General features: G+C 43.1%; 1 protein-coding gene across 1 annotated transcript in view; it reads right to left on the reverse strand.

Moving 5' to 3' along the window:
- The window catches only part of GNB4 (G protein subunit beta 4), a 1,262,726-nt gene that overhangs the window by 292,442 nt on the left and 951,106 nt on the right, over positions 1-19,178 (reverse strand). The gene's annotated exons all lie outside the window — the stretch shown is intronic.

The raw sequence follows: 19,178 nt of genomic DNA on the forward strand, positions 1-19,178 counted from the left end.
GAGAGAGATCTCTTTTTAACCTCTTTTGTGGTAGATGGAGAAGTAGTAGCCAAAGCAGGGGTCTGAGCCTCTGAAGCAGAGGAGGGAAGAAGGCCCCTAAGTATCAATTTATTTCTCCAGTCCGCTAACTCACACGGATTAAATGCAGCTCAAATAGTACAATCCGCTTTCAAATAATCAGCACCCAGGCAATACACATCCTCCTTGTGGGCATCCTGGTTGGGGATTTTATGCCCACAAGAAGTGCAGTGCTTGAAACCTGGTGAAGGTTTGTCAGCCATAACCAAAACCACCAAAAACTGTCAATTCAGCAGACATAAAGGAAACAAGGAACTGACAGAACTAAGAAATACAGGTAAGTTTTAAGCTTTAAAGTTGAAGCTAACAACAAAGTCAAAAGTAGCCAACAGAATTTTTTTTTTTGCAGGAAAGGAATCACACACACCACATGCTCACTATCTAAAAGAAGATAACACAGGAAGGACTTACAGAACACCTATGGCTAGTTGACGAGAAAAATATATGAAATAAAGTTATTCATGGCTTGAGAGTGCGAGATCCGCGTTCAGTGTGCTGAAGCGGCAAACAAGATCTGGGATACTTGAGTGGATGTAGTTCATTATGGGAAAGACAGAGGAGCTTGAGAGTCAGATCAAAGTCTGTAGAATGCAGCCGAGACAGATCCAAAGGATAGATTAGGGACCCTATTGTGAGGAGGAATGAAGAAAACAACATCAGATCACATTGTTTTTGCTGTGGAGAAGCCCCCCTTCACCCCCACAAATTTCCTGCTACTTATATACTCTAACACAGAGATTGCACAGTTCTTGGAGGAAAGGGCAAATTCCCCAACCATGACAACCATCTGATCTGCTACTTTTGTTGACAGTTGCTGACCATCTGTTTAGTCGACCAAACTGTGTCAACTAAGCAGATGCTGACAAAAGTGCTGCTTGACAAAAGTAGTGCCTTCCATATGTATCAGCCTGGCAGGAGTTGGTAGAGTATCTTAACTGATTTGCCAGGGATGGCCTGCACCTATCCCTGGCAAGACTTTTGTATATTGGCTAGAACTTTGTTCACCCTATACTGCTAGGTAATGTCAGCCCTCAAAAGCTTCAACATAAAACAGAAATCAGATAAAGGTATTTCTACTCAATGCTAGGAGCCTTGACAAAAAACTCCACTATCTTCAAAGCTAGATAACACGGATATCGTTACGGAGACCTGCTTCAAGCCCATTGAGAGCATCCACATCAGTGCAGGGTTTCTGTGCCTCACGTTCAGGCCCACCCCACTAAAAGAAGGCACAAAGACGGAGAGGTCTCTACATTTGTACAAAAAAAATTCCTTCATCTCCAGACAAGTTAGATAAGAAAGCAGTCTGGAACACTTCTCTACTTCACTTCTGGCTTACCATTAACAAGACCCCTTATCACATAAATTCTGTTTGAACAGAGGTACCTGGATGGGGAGTCCTTTTTCCCTTTGTTAATTGCATTACATTTATAACTACCAGCAAAGAAAATAAGGAACTAAGAAATTCAATGACATAATTGGTGTGGTGATCAAGAAAAGTTGGCTTTATTTGCAGATATTATTTTGCACTTGATAACCAGAAAATAAAATATCAGTATCGTGAACATTCTGAAGCAGTTTCAAGTCTTTTTAGGATACCAAGTTAATGAAAATAAAACAAAGGCAGTAGCTGTTAACTATGCCCCCACACACATTGGTTTAGCAATACCCATATTTATGGGGCCATGACAAAATGAAGTACTTAGAAGTACAGATTAAAAAGGAATCTTTTATGGCAACTAAAGATATGTGGGAAGAGACTAAAATAAAAGTTAAGTACTTACCGTAACAATAAACGCACTTTGATTTTCATCTGGTATAACTGACTCCTCTCCTACCCATAATTCCCACTACTCCACCTCAGTACCTCAAACAGATTTTGCCCCAGTAAGATTATATATATTATCAATCCTGTTCAAGAGTAAATCTAGCTTACAGGAAAAATTGGTAGGACTGGAAAACAGTAATTAAGGACTGCTCATAGACATGGTGTGCAGAAATCTACTTGGTCACCAGAAGCCCATTTGTGTCAATTTGGAAGGGGGCACGAGGGAGGCTGAACCAGATGAAAATTAGACAACATGGATCTGTTGTTATGGTAAGTACATAACTTTCGTATCCAATGTAGTCTTTGTCTAATTCGACTATGGGACAGATTCCCTAGCTGTTGTACCTTGGAGGCAGAGTTGCCAGATGTCCCTATTTGAGCGGGACTGTACCGGGATCAGCAGCCCAATCCAGAGTTCAGCTCTGCCAGTTAAAATCCCGGCAAGCCTCCGCTTTTTTTTTGGATTGGCCCGTATGCTGGTATACAAGCCTAAAAAAAAAAAAAAAAAAAAAAATCGCAAAATGGAGCTACTGCTGTTCCGCATTAAACAGCAGTAGCTCCGTTTTGCGACTTTTTGGACTGGCTCATATATCGGCATATGGGCCAATAAAAAAAAATCGCCAAACATGGCTACTTGTCTTTAATGCGGAACTACGATGTTCTGCATTGAAGACTTGTTGGAAATCTGACCACTTCTTTATTGCACAATTCCAAACACTCGACAGCACATTAACGCTTTACAGAAACAACCAGCGTTTTCATTTCAAATGACTACTTCAGATGAACAGAATGCATATCATTCAACACTCCCAGCTTTATATATAGTCAAGTTAATTATCGAAATTATTCAATAAGCCAATGAAGTAATTGAGTAATTGATATTACCAATCTTTTTCTTTTTACATACTTAAAAAACCTAACCTGAAAAGCTCCATATTTTGTTAAAAACAATCCTAAAAATACTATATCCTAAATATTATTAATCTTCCTAATACATATTAAAACCACATAAATACTCTTGTAATACTCTTACTAATTAATAATAACATCTTCAGTTTCCTAACACATATTAAAACCACATAAAAACTCTTGTAGTACTCTTACTAGTTAAATAGTAAATTTATAATAACATTTTCAATTTAATACATCAAAAATAAGTCAGTGAGAATAACAGTTTATATCCATATTGGGTGCTAACCATGCAGGAATAAAGGAAAAATTACAAACAGGAATCATTAAACAAAATTCACATCATTTGAGCACCTAAAGTTTTACTGCTCTCATCTTTAACACTGGGGCAAGGGAAACCATATAATTTAAACCTGGTGGTTTATTAGCTTCCATGGATAATTGCCACACCAATTCTTTATATTCTATAGAAGTTTCCCATAAACCTCCCCTTATGTCCTTTTCCACTACTTCTAAAACAAAAAAGTTAAAATTTGATTCCAGACAACAAATTTTATGTCTGTGAAGTGCATTAGTAGTGCATTTTGTTCTTACTTCATAATTATGCTTATATATTCTGTTTTTCAATTTTCTTTCTGATTTTCCCACATAAAACGCATCACAGTGGTCACATAACCCTATGTAAACTATCCCACTGGTTTCACAGTTCGCAAAATGCTTGCTCTGGATCAGAAAGTCCCTACTACTAATATATATAGTCTCCCTAGTACAAATAAATGGGCACTGAGAACAACGTCCACACTTGTAAGTACCTACTTTTCCATTTTTACCTAAGTTATTCACATTTTTACCCTCCAAAATAGTTTTTAAATTCTTCCCCCTTCTATAAGTGCATTTTAAGGGGAGAACAAATATGCTTTCAAGTTCTGAAATTTCTTTAAATCTGCTCCATTCTTCCTCTAAAATTTTTCTTATCTTTACAGCTTCACCACAGAAATCTAGTACAAAATTGCTTTCTCCTTCATATTTTTCTAATTTTTCTAATTTTACTTCTCCATTATTCCATCCACATTTATCACCCAAAATAGGTTTAAATTTGTCATGTCTCCCTATTCTGACCTCTTTTTCTACTGTCTCTATCAGTTTATTGGGGTATCCTCTGTCTTTAAACATTTCACGTAACTTCATACACTCTTCATTAAAATCTAAATCTCTCGATGTCATTCTGCTTCCCCTTACATATTGTCCCTTGACAATACCTTTTTTCTGGTGGTAGGGGTGGGCGCTATTGTAAGCTAAATAAGAGTTCGAGAAAGTTTCCTTCCTAAATATTTTTGAAAAGAAACCCTCATCTCCCTTCCCTATAGAAATATCGAGGTAATTTAGAGTGCTATTATTAAGCTGATAAGTGAAATCTAGAAAACCAGTTGATTCTGTGATATATTTAAAAAATGCCAAAAATTCATTCTCTGATGCCACCCATAGGAAGCACATATCATCCAGATAACGCCTATATAATTTTCAACAATGAGTATATTCAGAATTGGTAATATATTTGTCCTCCCAAGCGGACAAAATAATATTGGCATATATGGGGGCACATCTCACCCCCCATAGCAACCCCTTTGATTTGCTTAAAAAATTCGCCTTCATAATGGATGTAATTATTAGTTAGGACTACCTCCATCAACGTTAATATAAGGTAGAAATCATTGTTGCTAAACTTTCCATATTTTACTAAAGCCTCCAGGATTGTTTTTAACAAAATATGGAGCTTTTCAGGTTAGGTTTTTTAAGTATGTAAAAAGAAAAAGATTGGTAATATCAATTACTCAATTACTTCATTGGCTTATTGAATAATTTCGATAATTAACTTGACTATATATAAAGCTGGGAGTGTTGTATGATATGCATTCTGTTCATCTGAAGAAGTCATTTGAAACGAAAACGCTGGTTGTTTCTGTAAAGCGTTAATGTGCTGTCGAGTGTTTGGAATTGTGCAATAAAGAAGTGGTACGTTCTACCAGCCTTTGGCTCCGCTTTGCTCAACTTGGATTTTGTGTTTGGTTGGATTTTTTTTGAGCAACTGTTTTCATCGTTATTTTGCTGGTCTTGTTGGAAATCTGGCAATTGGAAGTATCAAAGAAGGATGTTCCTAAGAATGGTGGAGCTAAAGGAAGACCGTGATCTGGACTGTACATCGTGTGTAGTGACACAAAGATGTGAACTGTCGACCAAGTTGCTGCAATACAAATATCATGAATAGGTACTCTACTAGAAAAGGCTGCTCACGTGACCATTGCCCTTGTAAAATAAGCCTTAGGTTTAGGCTGTAGAGACCAGCCTTTTTTAGTGTAAACGAAAAAAAATCAGGTCATAATCATCTGGAAAGAGTACCCTTAGCAACTGCTTTATCTAACTTCGGCATTGAGAAATAAGAATCAATTGATTAGACTTTCACAATGGCTTGGTCCTATGAAGACAGAACCCAAGCTGGCAAAGAACATCCAGCATATTAAAATGTATTCATCTTTGTATGAAAACTTGGGGCAAAGGACTGGTGGATTTGTAGACTGGTTTAAATTAGTCTCGGATGCCACCTTAGGTAGGAAAGAGGAGTTAGTTCTCAAGAACAGATTTTGTGTTTATAAAAAGTCAGACAGGGAGGTTTGCACCAAAGTGTTTGCATCTCTGAAATCATCTTGGCTGATGTAACGGCCACCAGGAAAATTGTCATCCAAGAGAGAAACTTCAAATAAACTGATGCTGCTGATACAAAAGATGGTTGACTCAATGCCTATAGCGTGACAGTAACATCCCAGGGAGGTTTTGGATCTCTTGATCAGTGGTCGTAAGGGAAAGGTTCAATTCAAAAAGGCCTTTAAGTTTCTTAAGAAAGGTATAGGAGTTGTCATTCTGCTCAATGTCGTAGCCTGAAATAACAGCCATTTGCCCTTTGACAGTGAGATTGCTAGAGCTGCTGTGGAAAAGCTCAGGCAACAAAGAATAGTTGTGTAAAATCTTACCATAACCATAGATGTCCTTCTCTTCCATTTTGCAGTATTCTTGGTGTGGTATTCCCTGCCTTCAGGCGACTCGTAAGTCGGGTCCTATACAAAAGCTTCAGCTTTGCTATTGCAGCTGCGTGGGATGTCACACGTAGGGCCATAAACCAGGGACCCTATGTGTGACGTCTGCACGCACAATCCTCAGAACTTGAAACTAAGCAGGCAGAGCAGATAGCTCAACAGGATAGCCTGTCAAAGGTGACATGTATAAGGCCCTGGGTCTCTGCTGTAATGGAGAGAGGCCATCAGGGAGCAGTTAGACTGGTAGAGTCAGTGAGGGGGAATGGTGGGTGGGAAGGAATACTGCAACATGGAAGAGAAGGACATCTATGGTTATGGTAAGATTTTACACAACTATTTTATGTCCTTCTATTCCTACGTTGCAGTATTCTTGGTGTGGGAGAATACCACAGCTTAGTTTGATGAAAGGGTGGTGGATGCAGAAGATGATTCCACAAAGCCTTGTAGGATTGCCCTGGCAAATCCTGCACGTGCTTTGGAGATTTGGTCCAATTTGTAATGTTTGGTGAAAGTGTGGATAGTGGACCATGTAGCTGCTTCCATAATGGAAGCTGTGTCCATACTTTTTGGAAGGCCTTGGAAGTGGCCACTGCTCTTGTGGAGTGTGCCTTAACCCCAACTGGAGGGTTTTTTCCGTGGTGTGAGTAGCAGAAAGATTGCCTTTCTAATCCAGGATGCAATGGTCTGCTTGGTGACTGCCTTGCCCAATGCCCTGGGGTGGAAAGATACAAAGAGTTGTTTGGATTTCCTAATGTCTTTAGTCTTGTCCAGGTAAAATCTCAGTTGCCTGTGGACATCTAAGGAGTGGAGTATCCTCTCTTCTTGGTTAGTGGGACAGGGGAAAAAATTGGGTAGGTGAATGGATTGATTTAGAGATAAGTCACTGACTACCTTGGGCATGAAGGAAAGGTTAGTTCTCAGTATGACCCTGTCCCTATGAAAAATGGTGTAAGGTGAGCATGCCATTAAGGCTTGTAGCTCGGAAACCCTTCTGGCAGAGGTAATGGCCACTAACAGTACTGTTTTCCAAGTACAAAACTGTAGAGAGGCTGTATTAGCTGGTTCGAAGGGGAGCTGGACGAGTTTTTCCAGGATGAAGTTCAGGTCCCATGAAGGAGGAATAGGCTTCTTAGGTGGTCTGATGTGTAAGACCCCCTTTAAGGAAGAGTTTCACATGTAGCCTGGCTAACAAGGGAAAATCTAGAGGTAAGCAGGCTGATAATGCGGAGAGGTGCACTTTCACTGATGAACAGGAAAGTCCACCTTTTATAAGCTGACCCATATATGAGAGGACTAGGGGAGTGTCAGCCTCATAAGGGTCCCTTTCCTGTCCCAGACACCACTGAGTAAAGCTTTCCCATTTGGCAAGGTATGATTTTCTAGTAGAGGGTTTCCTGGGCCTCCCTCAGGACTGATAGCATGTCCTCTGATTAGTGGTGTCTGAATGGGGTTAGTAATTTATCACCCAGAGTCAGGTATAGCATTTGCAAGTGTGGGTGTAGGAGAGTTCCTTTGTCTTATGTCAGAAGGTCCACCTTTTGGGGTAACTTGCAGTGACTGCCCTTGGCTAAATTGTATAGAAGGGGGAACCAGTGCTGCCTTGACCAGTAGGGAGTTCACTAGCAAGATTTTTGGTTTCTCCTTCCTGATTTTCAGAAGGACTTTCTGAATCAGAGGGAAGGCGTACAGGAACTTCCCCTCCCAGGTGAAACTGAAGCGTCTACTCTCCAGGCTTGTGCAGAAGGTCTGCAGCTGCTTGTTCTTGGGGGAGGCAAACAGGTCTATTTGTGGAGTGCCCCACCGGTGGACTATGTCTAGGAAGACCATCCTGTCCAGCATCCATTCGTGTTGTGGAGAGGATGTTCTGCTCAGGAGGTCTGCTTGCTTGATGTCCTGCGAAAGGATGTAACTGGCTTGCAGGGATAGGTTGTACTGGGATGCTAGGTCCCAAATTAGTAGGGCTAGCCTGCACAATTGGTATGCCTTGGTACCTCCCTGTTTGTTTGTACCACATTACAGTGGTATTGTCCGTCACTATCAGAAGAGGACCTGGTAGCAGTAGTGGAAGGTCTGCAGAGCTAAAAGAACTGCTGTCATCTCCTTTCCATTGATGTGTTTGGTTATCATGGGAGGTTGCCACTGGGCTTGGACTCTAAGAGTGTAAGGTGTCTCCCCAGCCTGAGTCTGATACATCTGTATGCAATATTTGTGTGGGTTGAGGGGGCTGCAGTGGAAGCCCTGGGTTTAGTTGTACTTGTTGGATCCACCAAATGATTTCCTAATTTGGATAATTTGTTCCAAGTGATTCTGGTGTTATGACCAGATATTTTTGAGGTACCACTGCAGTTTTCGCATATGCATTCTGACCAATGGTAGCATGGGAATGGTTTCTGTCATCAATCCCAGGAGTCGGAATTGCCTTGCAGTGACTGTCTGGGAGAACAAGACTTCCTGGAAGTGGGAAGTTAGAGATAGAACCTTGTCCTGTGAGAGAAAGGCTTTCATTCATTCTGTATTGATTCTGCAACCTAGGAATATCTTGTCCTTGGTCTGGGTTCAGGAAGGACTTCTTGAGGTTTGGGGTGAACCCTAGACTTTGTACAAGGGACATAGTGAAGTGTAGCTGCCTTAAGAGGGAATTTTTGGACTGTGCTAGGATAAGGATGTCATCCAAATATGGATAAATCTGGATTCCTTGGATCCTGCAGAAGGCAATGGCTGGAGCTAGGCACTTTGTAAACACTCTTGGGGCAGTGGATAAACCAAAGGGCAAGGCCGTAAATTAGAAGTGCGAGGATGGGCCAGAGAAACTCAGGAAACATCTGTGTGAGGCTCCGATAGGAATGTGCAGGTAAGCATCTTTTAGGTCCAAGGTGACCATGAAAGCATTTGAGGGTATGAAGGGTAAGAGAGTGGGAAGTGAAAGCATTTTGAAGGTGGGTACCTGCAGGTAAAGGTTTAGGAAGGAGAGATCCAAAATAGGTCTCCAGGGACCATCCTTTCGAGGGACCAGGAACAGACAGGAGTAGAATCCCTTTCCTTCTTGTCCTGCGGGAACTGGCTCTATTGTGTCTTGTTGTTGCAGGTCTGACAAAATTTGTGGAAGATGGCATTGTTTTTTTGGGTAAATGGAATGCCCTTCCAGGGGGGGAATTTGTTTCCAGGATAAAAAGTACCCTTTTTGAATAATGGTTAATACCCACTGGTCTGTAGTGATTTTTTGCCAGAAGGTGGGACAGTGGGTAAGGCGAGCTGAGAGGGGCAGATGGGTAAGGCAGTCACGCATTATTAGGACCTCCCCTGTCCTGAAAGGGTTGTCTAGGCTGAGGAGGTGGGCCAGTAGACCTGGATGAGGAATGTCTTCTAGTTCCTCTTCTGGGTCTGGAGGAGGAGGCAGCAGAATGCGGGTTACGCCTAACAAAGGTGGTCTTAGCTGGGTAGTTCCTATAAAATTTGGGTATGGGGATACCAGGAGACGTTTTATATCCTGTAATTCTTTGCTTTTTCTTGCAGATTCTTAAATAGGTCTGCAGATTGCTTCCCAAAGAGGAATCCAAGGGGGCATCCAAGATTTTGGACTTGAAGTCCTTTGGCAGATTTTGTAGTCTAAGCCAAGAATATCTCCTAAGGACAGATGCGGACGGCGCAGAATGAGCAGAAGCTTCTGCAGTATCGTAGCTGCATCTTATGGAGTGTCTAGCCACTTATAGGGCTAAGGATAATTTGGAGGAGATATCCTTCTTAATTGGAAAGTCAGGGATTGAAGCTAGCATAGAGGTGGCTTGGGATACTTGGTCATGTGTGCTATAATGGCTCTGAAGGCCAAAGTGGAGGAAGTGTACACCTTCTTGCCTATCCTATCCATGGATTTGCCATCTTTATCTGTGGTAAATAGGGATGCAGACGGTAATGACCTAGACTGTTTATCAGGGGCAGTGGCAAATCACTGCAGGGTCTGCTAAGGGTGGCTTTATGAGGAATTTTTGTTCCTCTGGCACCTTGTAGAAGCAGTCTGGGTGCTTAGGTGCAGGAGGCTGCGAGTCAGGTGTTCTAGAAGCTGCAGTAAAGGTATCCAAGTATGCTAGAAGAACAGGGTACAGCTGTAGGGGAGGGGAACTCCACTTGCAGCAGTTCAAAGTATCTTTTTTGGGTTTCTGTCATTTGGGAAGTATCCCATTTGAAATAATTTTTCATTTTGGTGATGGTTCCACCAAATGTAATGTCTACAGGTGGAGAATTCCCTTCCACAGAATCCTCATCAGGAGAATATTCCTTGGGAGAAGCAATCTGGGATGCATAAGAGATGGATTTATCCAAGGAAAAGTAGGAAGATTCATGTTCTTCCTCAAGGACGGGAGCCATGGGGATGGAAGAAGCAGAGGGAGGCCTAGGGCTTAGCAAAGGCAATGTAGTTGTGGGTGAGGCAGAAGGCCTAAGAGCCATAAAAGCCTGCATAAGCAAAGAGGTGAAGGCCTCCCAGTCTGGATGGGCTTCAAAAGCAGGAGTAATGTGTTTTGTTTTCTGTTTCTTTTTGGTTGGAGTGGCCTTAGGAGTCGGTCTAGAGCCGGGTTTGGCAGTGGCTGTATCAGAGGTCTGGATCCCAGTCGAAGGAACTACCAAATCTGGTTCCCTCTCGACACAGACAAGCATCGGTGTCTGAGAAAGCTCTGTGGACGTGTCGGTCGGCTGTGCAGCGGCCTCCGCGAGGGAGGTTGATGGAGCAGACGGATCCACCGAGCGCTCAACTCCTACATCAGCAGTTGACGGGGCGTCCGGGTGTGAAGTGGCAGGCGATGAAGGCCTAGGCATCTTGGCCTTCTTACGCCAAGGTTCTTGAGTGGCCTCCGAAGCAGGATCCATCCTGACAGCCAGCCATTTTGAGGCGTTGATTTTTCTAAGTAAAGATTTAAAGCTGCAAGGCGGCTACATAAGGTCTTATGAACAAAAGATTTACAAATAGGGCAGGTGTTATGGTCGTGTTCCCAGCCTTTATGAGGAATTTGGCGCCCACATTGACACGTTCCCTTTTTCCTTGACATCAGCTGAAAGCTACAACAACCAAGCCTAAGCAATGCGAAAGATTGGTAAAATATTAGAAATGCAAAAACCCAACAGGTTACTCATCTATAGTTGATCCGATGTCTGGAGAGCGATCGTACGAGGCAAAGTAGTCTGCGGCTGAAAAGTTCTGAGGATTGTGCATGCAGACGTCACACAAAGGGTCCCTGGTTTATGGCCCTACGTGTGACATCCCATGCAGCTGCCACAGCCAAGTTGAAGCTTTTGTATAGGAGCAGACGTACGAGTCGCCTGAAGGCAGGAAATACCACACCAAGAATACTGCAACATAGGAATAGAAGGACATCTTCAAAATGAAGGGATAGGAGCAGAAAAAGGATCTGAACTTTTTGACATAGCTCAAGTGGAAAACCTATTCTACTTACTATTCTACATCTTCTTAGTGGACTGGTTTGGGGATGCTGATATGATCTGGACACCTGAGGTTAGGAGCCTGACATCTCTGGCTAAGGTTAGAACTGGCGGAACCAAATGGATAACTTCATGGATTTCTGGTCCAGAAAAAGAAATCTGCATAGATGTGTCAATAGGTTTGGATACTGATCCAATATCTATGGTGGATGTATTAATATAGGCTACATGAAGGGAAACCACATCTAACAGAGCCAAAAGAGAGCAATGAGGATCACTCTGGCCTTCCCCATTCTTGCTTTCTGTATGAATTTGTTCATTAAAGGCAAAAGGGAAAAGCAGAGAGGAACCTGGGAGTGATGGTGGACTAGAGGATCCCTCTGTGACTGTCTCTGTGGTGGGATCAGGGTAAAGTAACTGCGGCACTTGTTTAGGCATGATGCAAAAAGACTGCAGCAAGGCGGGTCCCATTGATGGAAAATCAAGGTTGTCGCTGCTAGAATGAGGGATCACTCTTGTGGCATTCAGATAGTTCTGCTCAGTTTGTCCACTAGCACACTGGACATCCCTGGTGTACATGTGTTGCAATCAGAAAGAGATGAGAAGACATCCCCCACTGCCAAACTTTCATGGCCTCTCGAGATAGGGGACAGGAGTGTATTTGATGTACCAGACTACCGACATATTGTCTAACTGTACAGCTATCACACCCTTGGGGAGGACATCCTGCAATGCTAGCAGGACTGCCCTCATCTCCAAGATATACATATGAATGTTGGCCTCTGTGTGTGACTAAGTATCTTGGACAAGAGTCTTCAAAATGCCCCCCACCTCACCCAAGAAGGGATGCATCTGTGGTGACTACAGCCACAGATCGATCCATATGGAATAGATGCCCTTCTGTCACCATCGGAGATTTTATCCACTAATATTGTCTGCAAATTTGACCGATTAATTTTTGCATATAGTAGAAAGTTTTGGGACCATTCCATCTTTGCAGTCCACTGAAGCATGCACTCCTGTAAAATCTGGCCAACGGCACCATGAGGAATGTGAAAGCCATTAGGCCTATAGGGCAGAGAATTAATCTTGCTAGAGAAGGGTGACGGAGAACTTGAGTAGCTGTGAGGTCCAGGGAGAGCACCCTGGAGTGGAGAAGTCAGGTGGCATCCGATCAATTCTCTGTTGAGCAGGGGAAAGATGACTTTTGTTTAGACTTGCTTTGATTCCTACGTCTTGCATTACATGGAGCAAAAGGTCACAATGGCTTGATGACCAGTCGCCAGAGGTGGTGGTTAGAAGCCAATCAAGGTATGGGAAAACATGGATTCTTAGCAGGCAAAGATGTGCTACCACCACTGTCATCATCTTGATAAACACCCTGGGGGCTGTGGTGAGACTGAAAGGCAGGGGTCTGAACTGATAATGACTGTCCCCAATATGGAAACAGAGGAATCTCCTCGAATGCTTCTCTAGCTCTACATGATAGTATGCATACTTGAGATTTATGGAGCACATTCAATTGTCTTTCCTCAGAAGAGGCAAGATTGACTGTTGTGACCATCTAGAATTTTGCCTGTTTCACATATTGGCTTAAGTGACTCCAGTCCAAGACAGTTTTGAGGTCCCTTATTTTCTTGGGTACTAAAAAGAACGAGGAGTAGACTCTAGACTCTTAACCAGGCTTCAAGGACCAGCTAGGATGACTCACTGTAGCAGCTTGGAAACTTCTGCTGCTGCAAGTTCCCAATGACTGGCTAGAACATCGGGAACTTTTTTCTTCTTCACAGGAGGAAGGGAAAATGGTATGCAATAGTCTCTGGAAATTATGTTAATCACACAAGAATCCATTGTTATGTTTTACCAGGTTTGTAGGTGCAGAGACAAGCACCCCCCTTCACTGCCTTCAGAGATCAGCAGTCGGGCAACCTTTCAGGACTGTTCTGGTAAATGGATCACTAAAGCTCTGGTTAGGTGGTCCGGCTCTATTTCTAGGGAGATATCCATTATAGCTGCCTTCTCCTTTGCCACAAGAAGGTCTATCACAAGGACTGTCTTGATAAGAACTCCGATTTATGGAACCACATTTTCTTCTCAGCCCTCTTTATTCCTAAAGAAGGTTCTCTGAGGGATGACAAAATGGAATCTCACTGCAGAGTGTCTTACCATCTTGCTTACACCTGGTTAATGCATCTTTTACTTTTGGTCCAAATAGAGTGGAGCCATCAAAGGGGGCACTGTTGAAGAAAGTCTTAAAGCCTTCTGCAAAATCAAACAGACATCCAGGGATGCTGATGCATGGTGATGCCGGTGTCTGCTGCTCTAGCTGTGCCATTAGCTGCATCAAAAAGCAGCCGCATGGCTACGCTGGTAGTAGACTGAAGGACAGAAAGTTGGTGTCCACAGTCTTCTGAACATCTGTAGGCAAGTTACCAGAGAGAGACTTGGAAAGCTCCTTGGTCAGGTCTCTCTGACTTCTGGTGACATGGGCTAAGTCAGCATGCTAAGTTTGAAAGTTGCTGAAGCGTACATCTGTTTCCCAAACCAGTCCATAGTTCCCTGTTAGGGGGATGGACCAAGGAACTTTCCTTCGATATTTTTTTTAAGTGGCTGCCTCTACCACCATTGCATCCACCGGTAAACCTTTGCTCCAATGCTTGCTTTCTTTTGGTGTTGTCAAAATCCTGTCGTTTTTTTTTTTTGGAATGGGTTTCCACCACGTCAGGGTTCTTCCATGCCTACTGAGCCATGAAATCAATGAGTGGGTCAATGGATGGTACCACCAAGGACAATGTTACGACTAATCTGGTGAAAAAGGTCATCGGTGAACCATCCCCCTCTCAGCTTAATCAATTTAAGAATCTCACTGAAGGTGACATCTTCTGAAGGGGCTCTAGGGGAGCATTTGCCTTCATCCATATCTATGTCTTTACTAAAGGTTTCTGTGGAACAGTATGTGCTTCCACTTGCATGTCTGTTTCTTATGAACCAGTTCCAACAGTATGTGCTTCCACTTGCATGTCTGCTTCTTATGAATCAGTTCCAGTGGAGATAGGAAGGTTATGAATCAGACTGGTAGCGAATGCAGCATGTAGCCTAAAGAAGCCTGTGGTACCGACTGTTCCTGTCTGACAGGGAGACAGGAAGTAGAAGCCAATTCCTGCTGGGGTTCAGATGGATCTGAACTGGATGGATGTGCTTTCTCCCTAGTCATCGATAGGATCTCTAAAAAGCCCCAAGGATGCCATCAGCTATGCATGTCTCTTCCTATCCTTAGAAAAGAGGCCTCAAAACTGAGCTATTTGACTGTCGAGGGAAAGGGAAAGCTCTGATATCTTCAGTGTTGACCCATCTCCTCCTGGAGCCTGGGCCCCAAAGCTTCTGCTCCTGGTCTCTTTAGAACATATCAAAGTCAAAAGAAGAATGGAAGCTTTTGGAGTCAAAGTAACTCGGATTGTTGGCTCCAGCAAAAGCACTCCTGGACAGATGTGATCCAAATTAGTAAGGTCAGAAGGGAGGACTGGGACTACAGAAGGAAGAGGAGGGGTAGTGGCCTCAAGTCTTGGCACATTCTCAAAAGATGGTACTGAGAAATCCTCAAGCTGGATCTGTGTTTCAAGGAACTTCCTCATCATTCTGTTGACATCTTGCTTGGTCAGGCTTCTGGATGACCATGCAGAAGAAGCCATGAAAGGTGGTCTCGAAAACTCTGTTCCTGGAGGATGAGTGAGTGTAATCTTGGGCTCACAGAGTCCAGAGATAACTGGGACAGAGAAGGTGATGGATGAATTAGACAAGCTGTCAGATCCCAAAGTTGCTCAATGGTCTGACTCCAAGAAGACATTTGGACTGCCGGCTAGAGACATTCCTCTGTCAGGGACTGATATCAAGAGTGTGGGCAAAGAGAACATGATAGGGGAATCCTAAGTGAAAAACCTACTCTGTTAAGAGTTTTTAGTTGAATCTAGAAGAGAAGCTGCTGTTAAAGGGATAATTAATGCATCATATAAAATATTACACAATAACTTACATGAATCAATCAGTGGATATTAGAAAAGATTGGGAAGAGAGACTGGATAAGCAATTCTCAAGAAAATCATGGGTAGACATATGTATGGCTTCCAAATATGCATCAAAAGTCTTAGAATTTTTAGGATTTTTGCTTGGAAGTGCTTTTTTATACCCCAAGCAAATTCCAAAGAATTTTTCCTCAAGTAGATGGCAAATGTTGGAGGTGTGATGGCGAAGAAAGATGCAACTAGGAACATATGTTTTGGGAGTGTAAAGAGTTGGCAGACTTCAAAAATTCCCATGACAGTATTCTGTCATAAAGACTTGGTGAGCAAATGGGTTTAACTACAGAAATTATTTTTTTGAGCTGGGATACAGGATCCAAATTGTCTAGACACAGGAAGGCTTGTTAAGTTTAATTCTGGTGGCTGTCAAAAAATACAGTTGTGTACACTTACCATAAATGTAGATGTTAGAGAGTATTCACTGTTGCAGTCATCACTTTTGGGTTATCTGCTTGCAGTAGCCCTCAGTCGGCCTGATTAACAAAGTCTTGGGTCCTGCGTCGGTTGCTGTCCCTTCTTCCATGACATCAGGTCGTCAGGGGTATAAAACATGCAGCCGACGCAATTACATCAGTTTTTCTTGCCCCAGATGTCAGGTGCCCCTTAATGGGAAGCAATTCAATCTATAAATATACAAGGTTATACCTCCAACAAAAAAGTAAATACATCAAAAAGCTTTTGAAGTTAGCAAAGGAAAGTAGAGGTATATCCAAAAAAAAAGAAGGGGGCTGGAGGGAGGGTAACCAGGACTGCAACAGTGAATACACTTGAACATCTACATTTATGGTAAGTGTACACAACTGTACTATGTTCTTCGTGTTTCACTGTTGCAGTCATCACTTTTGGGTAGATTCCCAAAGCTAAGGATGGGAGGAGGAATTTAAATAGAATTAGGACCAGCTAAAAGGCCATGCAAGACTGCAGTAGCAAAGCCAGCTCTGGATTTAGAGAAAATTGGCAGATGGTAATGCTTGGTGAAAGTATGTACAGAACTCCAGGTAGCAGCTTCTAGGATGTCCCTGGTAGGGACGCCTCTGAGAAAGGCTGTAGAGGTAGATGCAGCCCTGGTAGAGTGGGGACTGATCCCCTGTGGGATAGGTTTTCCACGGTATTTGTAGCAGAAATAAATGCAATGGCCTATCCATTTGGAAATGGTTTGCTTTAAAATAGCCTTCCCCTCTGCCCCTGCAGCAAATACCACCAGCAGTTGATCAGACTTCCTTTGAGGTTTAGTTCTGTCCAAGTAGAATCTAAGTTGTCTGTGCATGTCTAAGGAGTGCAGAATTCATCCCCCTTTGTTCTGTGGATTAGGAAAGAAGGTTGGCAAATGTATGGACTGATTAAGGGCCACACTGGATACCACCCTGGCCATGAAGGAGGGATTAGAAAGATGATGAAAGGCTCCACTGCCATGAGAGCCTGTAATTCAGATACCCTTCTTGCTGAAGTGATTGCTGAAAGGAAAGCTGTTTTCCAAGAAAGGAATTTTAAGTCTGCAGTGGCAGCTGGCTCGAAAGGAGGAAGGGTGAGCTTTTCCAATACAAAGTTGAGGTCCCAGGCTGGAGTTGGAGCTCTCCTGGGTGGTCGTAGATTTTTGGCCCCTCTGAGGAACTGCTTAAGCAGTGGATGAGAGAAGAGGGGTGGTTCTGTGTTATAATGAGCTGAGACGGCTGAGGCATGAATTTTGATGGAGGAGAAAGACAGGCCCTTATGAAGCATCTCAGTTAAGTATTGTAAAATCTGAGGTAAATTGGGCACTGTTGTGCTCATCCCTTGAGACTGGTTCCAGAAACAGAATCTTTTCCATTTTTCAGCTTAAGACTTTCTGGTACTAGGCCTCCTTGCCTCTAAAATGATATCCATCACTGGTTTACTGAGGGATGGTAAAGGAGAAATTATGTAATTAGCCAGGCTGCTAGATTCAGTGTTTGAAGTAGAGTGTGCAGAATTTGGTTCTCCTGCTGAGACAATAGAGTAGGAGTCTGAGGCAGGTGCTATGGGGCCCACAGTGACACACTGTGCAAAAGGGGGTGCCAGTGTTGGCGTGACCAGTCTGGTGCAATCAAAATCGTCCTTGGTTTGTCTTGTTTGATCTTTAGTAGTACTTTGGAGAGCAGAGGCAGAGGAGAAAAGGCATAAACTGATACGTTTTTCCAGCTGAAGAACAGAGCATCCACTTTACAAGCTTGTTTGTGGGGAGTCCTTGTGCAGAATTTGTCCAACTGATAGTTTTGGGGGGAGGCAAACAGGTCTATATCGGGGCTCCCCCATTTGCTTGTCAACATGTTGAAAATCCTTGGCTCCAGTTTCCACTCGTGTGGGTCCATGAGGTTTCTGCTTAGTTCGTCTGCCATTGTATTTAGTTTTCCTGGCAGGAATTGAACTTTTAAATTTACTTGATGGCACAGGGCTGTGTTCCACAATGCTATGGCTAGTCTGCAGGGAGGGTAAGAAAGTGTACCCCCCCCTGCTTGTTTATGTACCACATAAACAGTGGTGTTGTCCGTCTTTATCATTAATTGTCCTGGAAGAATGTGGTCCTTGAAGGCTGTCAGAGCATTCTGCACAGCTAACATTTCTTTTTGATTGATATGCAGGTGCATTTGACTTGGGTTCCATTTGCCCTGAATGCACTTCCCTGCCAGGTGGGCCCACCCATGCTTAGTCTGATGCGTATGTTGTTAACGTTTGGGCGGCGGGGGTAGGGCAGGGTATGATAAGAAGCACTGCTTCTAGATCCTGTGAATGTTGATACCATAGGCTTTTGAGATACCATTACAGTTTCCTCATATGCAACCTTGCATATGAAATTAGAAGAATGCAGGAGGCCATGAACCCCAAGCCTTCAGTATTTGCCTTGCAGATAACTGGGTTTTGTGGCCACATGTTTGAAGTAGGTTGTCAAATGAATCCGTTTCTCTGGTGTGAGGAAAGCCATCTGGGAAGTTGTATTCAAGCTTGCTCCCAGGAATATAATTTGTTGACAGGGTACCAGGTGTGATTTATTTTTGTTTATGGTGTACCCCAGACAAGTCAGTACCCTTTGAACAAAGGCCAGATGATTCAAAAGTATGTCCTGGCTCTCTGCCTGAATTAGACAATCGTCCAGATATGGGTATATTTGAATATTTCTTTGCCTGCAGAATGCAATGACTGGAGCTAGGCACTCTGTGAATGCCCGGGGTGCAGTAGATAAGCCAAAGGGCAGTGCAGAGAACTGATAGTGCATGTAGCCTGCTTTGAAGCGTAGGTATCTTCTGCAAGACTCCCTGCTTCTTTTAAGTCTAGTGTTGCTAACCATGCATCTTTGCCTAGCATAGGAAGCAGCTAGTGAAGAGTCAGCATCTTGAATTATGGAATCACCAGGAAAGGTATTTAGAGTAGAAAGGTCCAGGATAGGACGCCATGTATTGTCTTTTCTGGGTACCAGGAAAAGTCTTGAATAGAACCCTTGTCCCTTTTCCTCTTCTGGTACCAACTGAATAGCCCCCATGCTTAAGAGACATTACTTGATTTTGGGCCTCTGCCCGCTGATTTGGGGGTAGATCTGGCAACCCGCTTGGTGTTGGTAAGGTGTGGAAGTGAAATCTGTATCCTTGGGACACTATTTAAAACCCATTTGTTCTGGGTAATGAGTTCCCAATTTTTGGCCTGCACACCAATCTTTCCGCCTAAAGGAGCATTCAGTTGGGAAGTGCTTGGAAGTTTTAGAAACAAGTAATTGAGACTGTTTTCCATAGGGGAGTCTTACTACTCCATGATTTGAGT

This window comes from Protopterus annectens, chromosome 4.part1 (assembly GCF_019279795.1).
Source record: "Protopterus annectens isolate FY-2018-M chromosome 4.part1, PAN1.0, whole genome shotgun sequence".
In the NCBI taxonomy this organism is placed as follows: Eukaryota; Metazoa; Chordata; order Ceratodontiformes; family Protopteridae; genus Protopterus; species Protopterus annectens.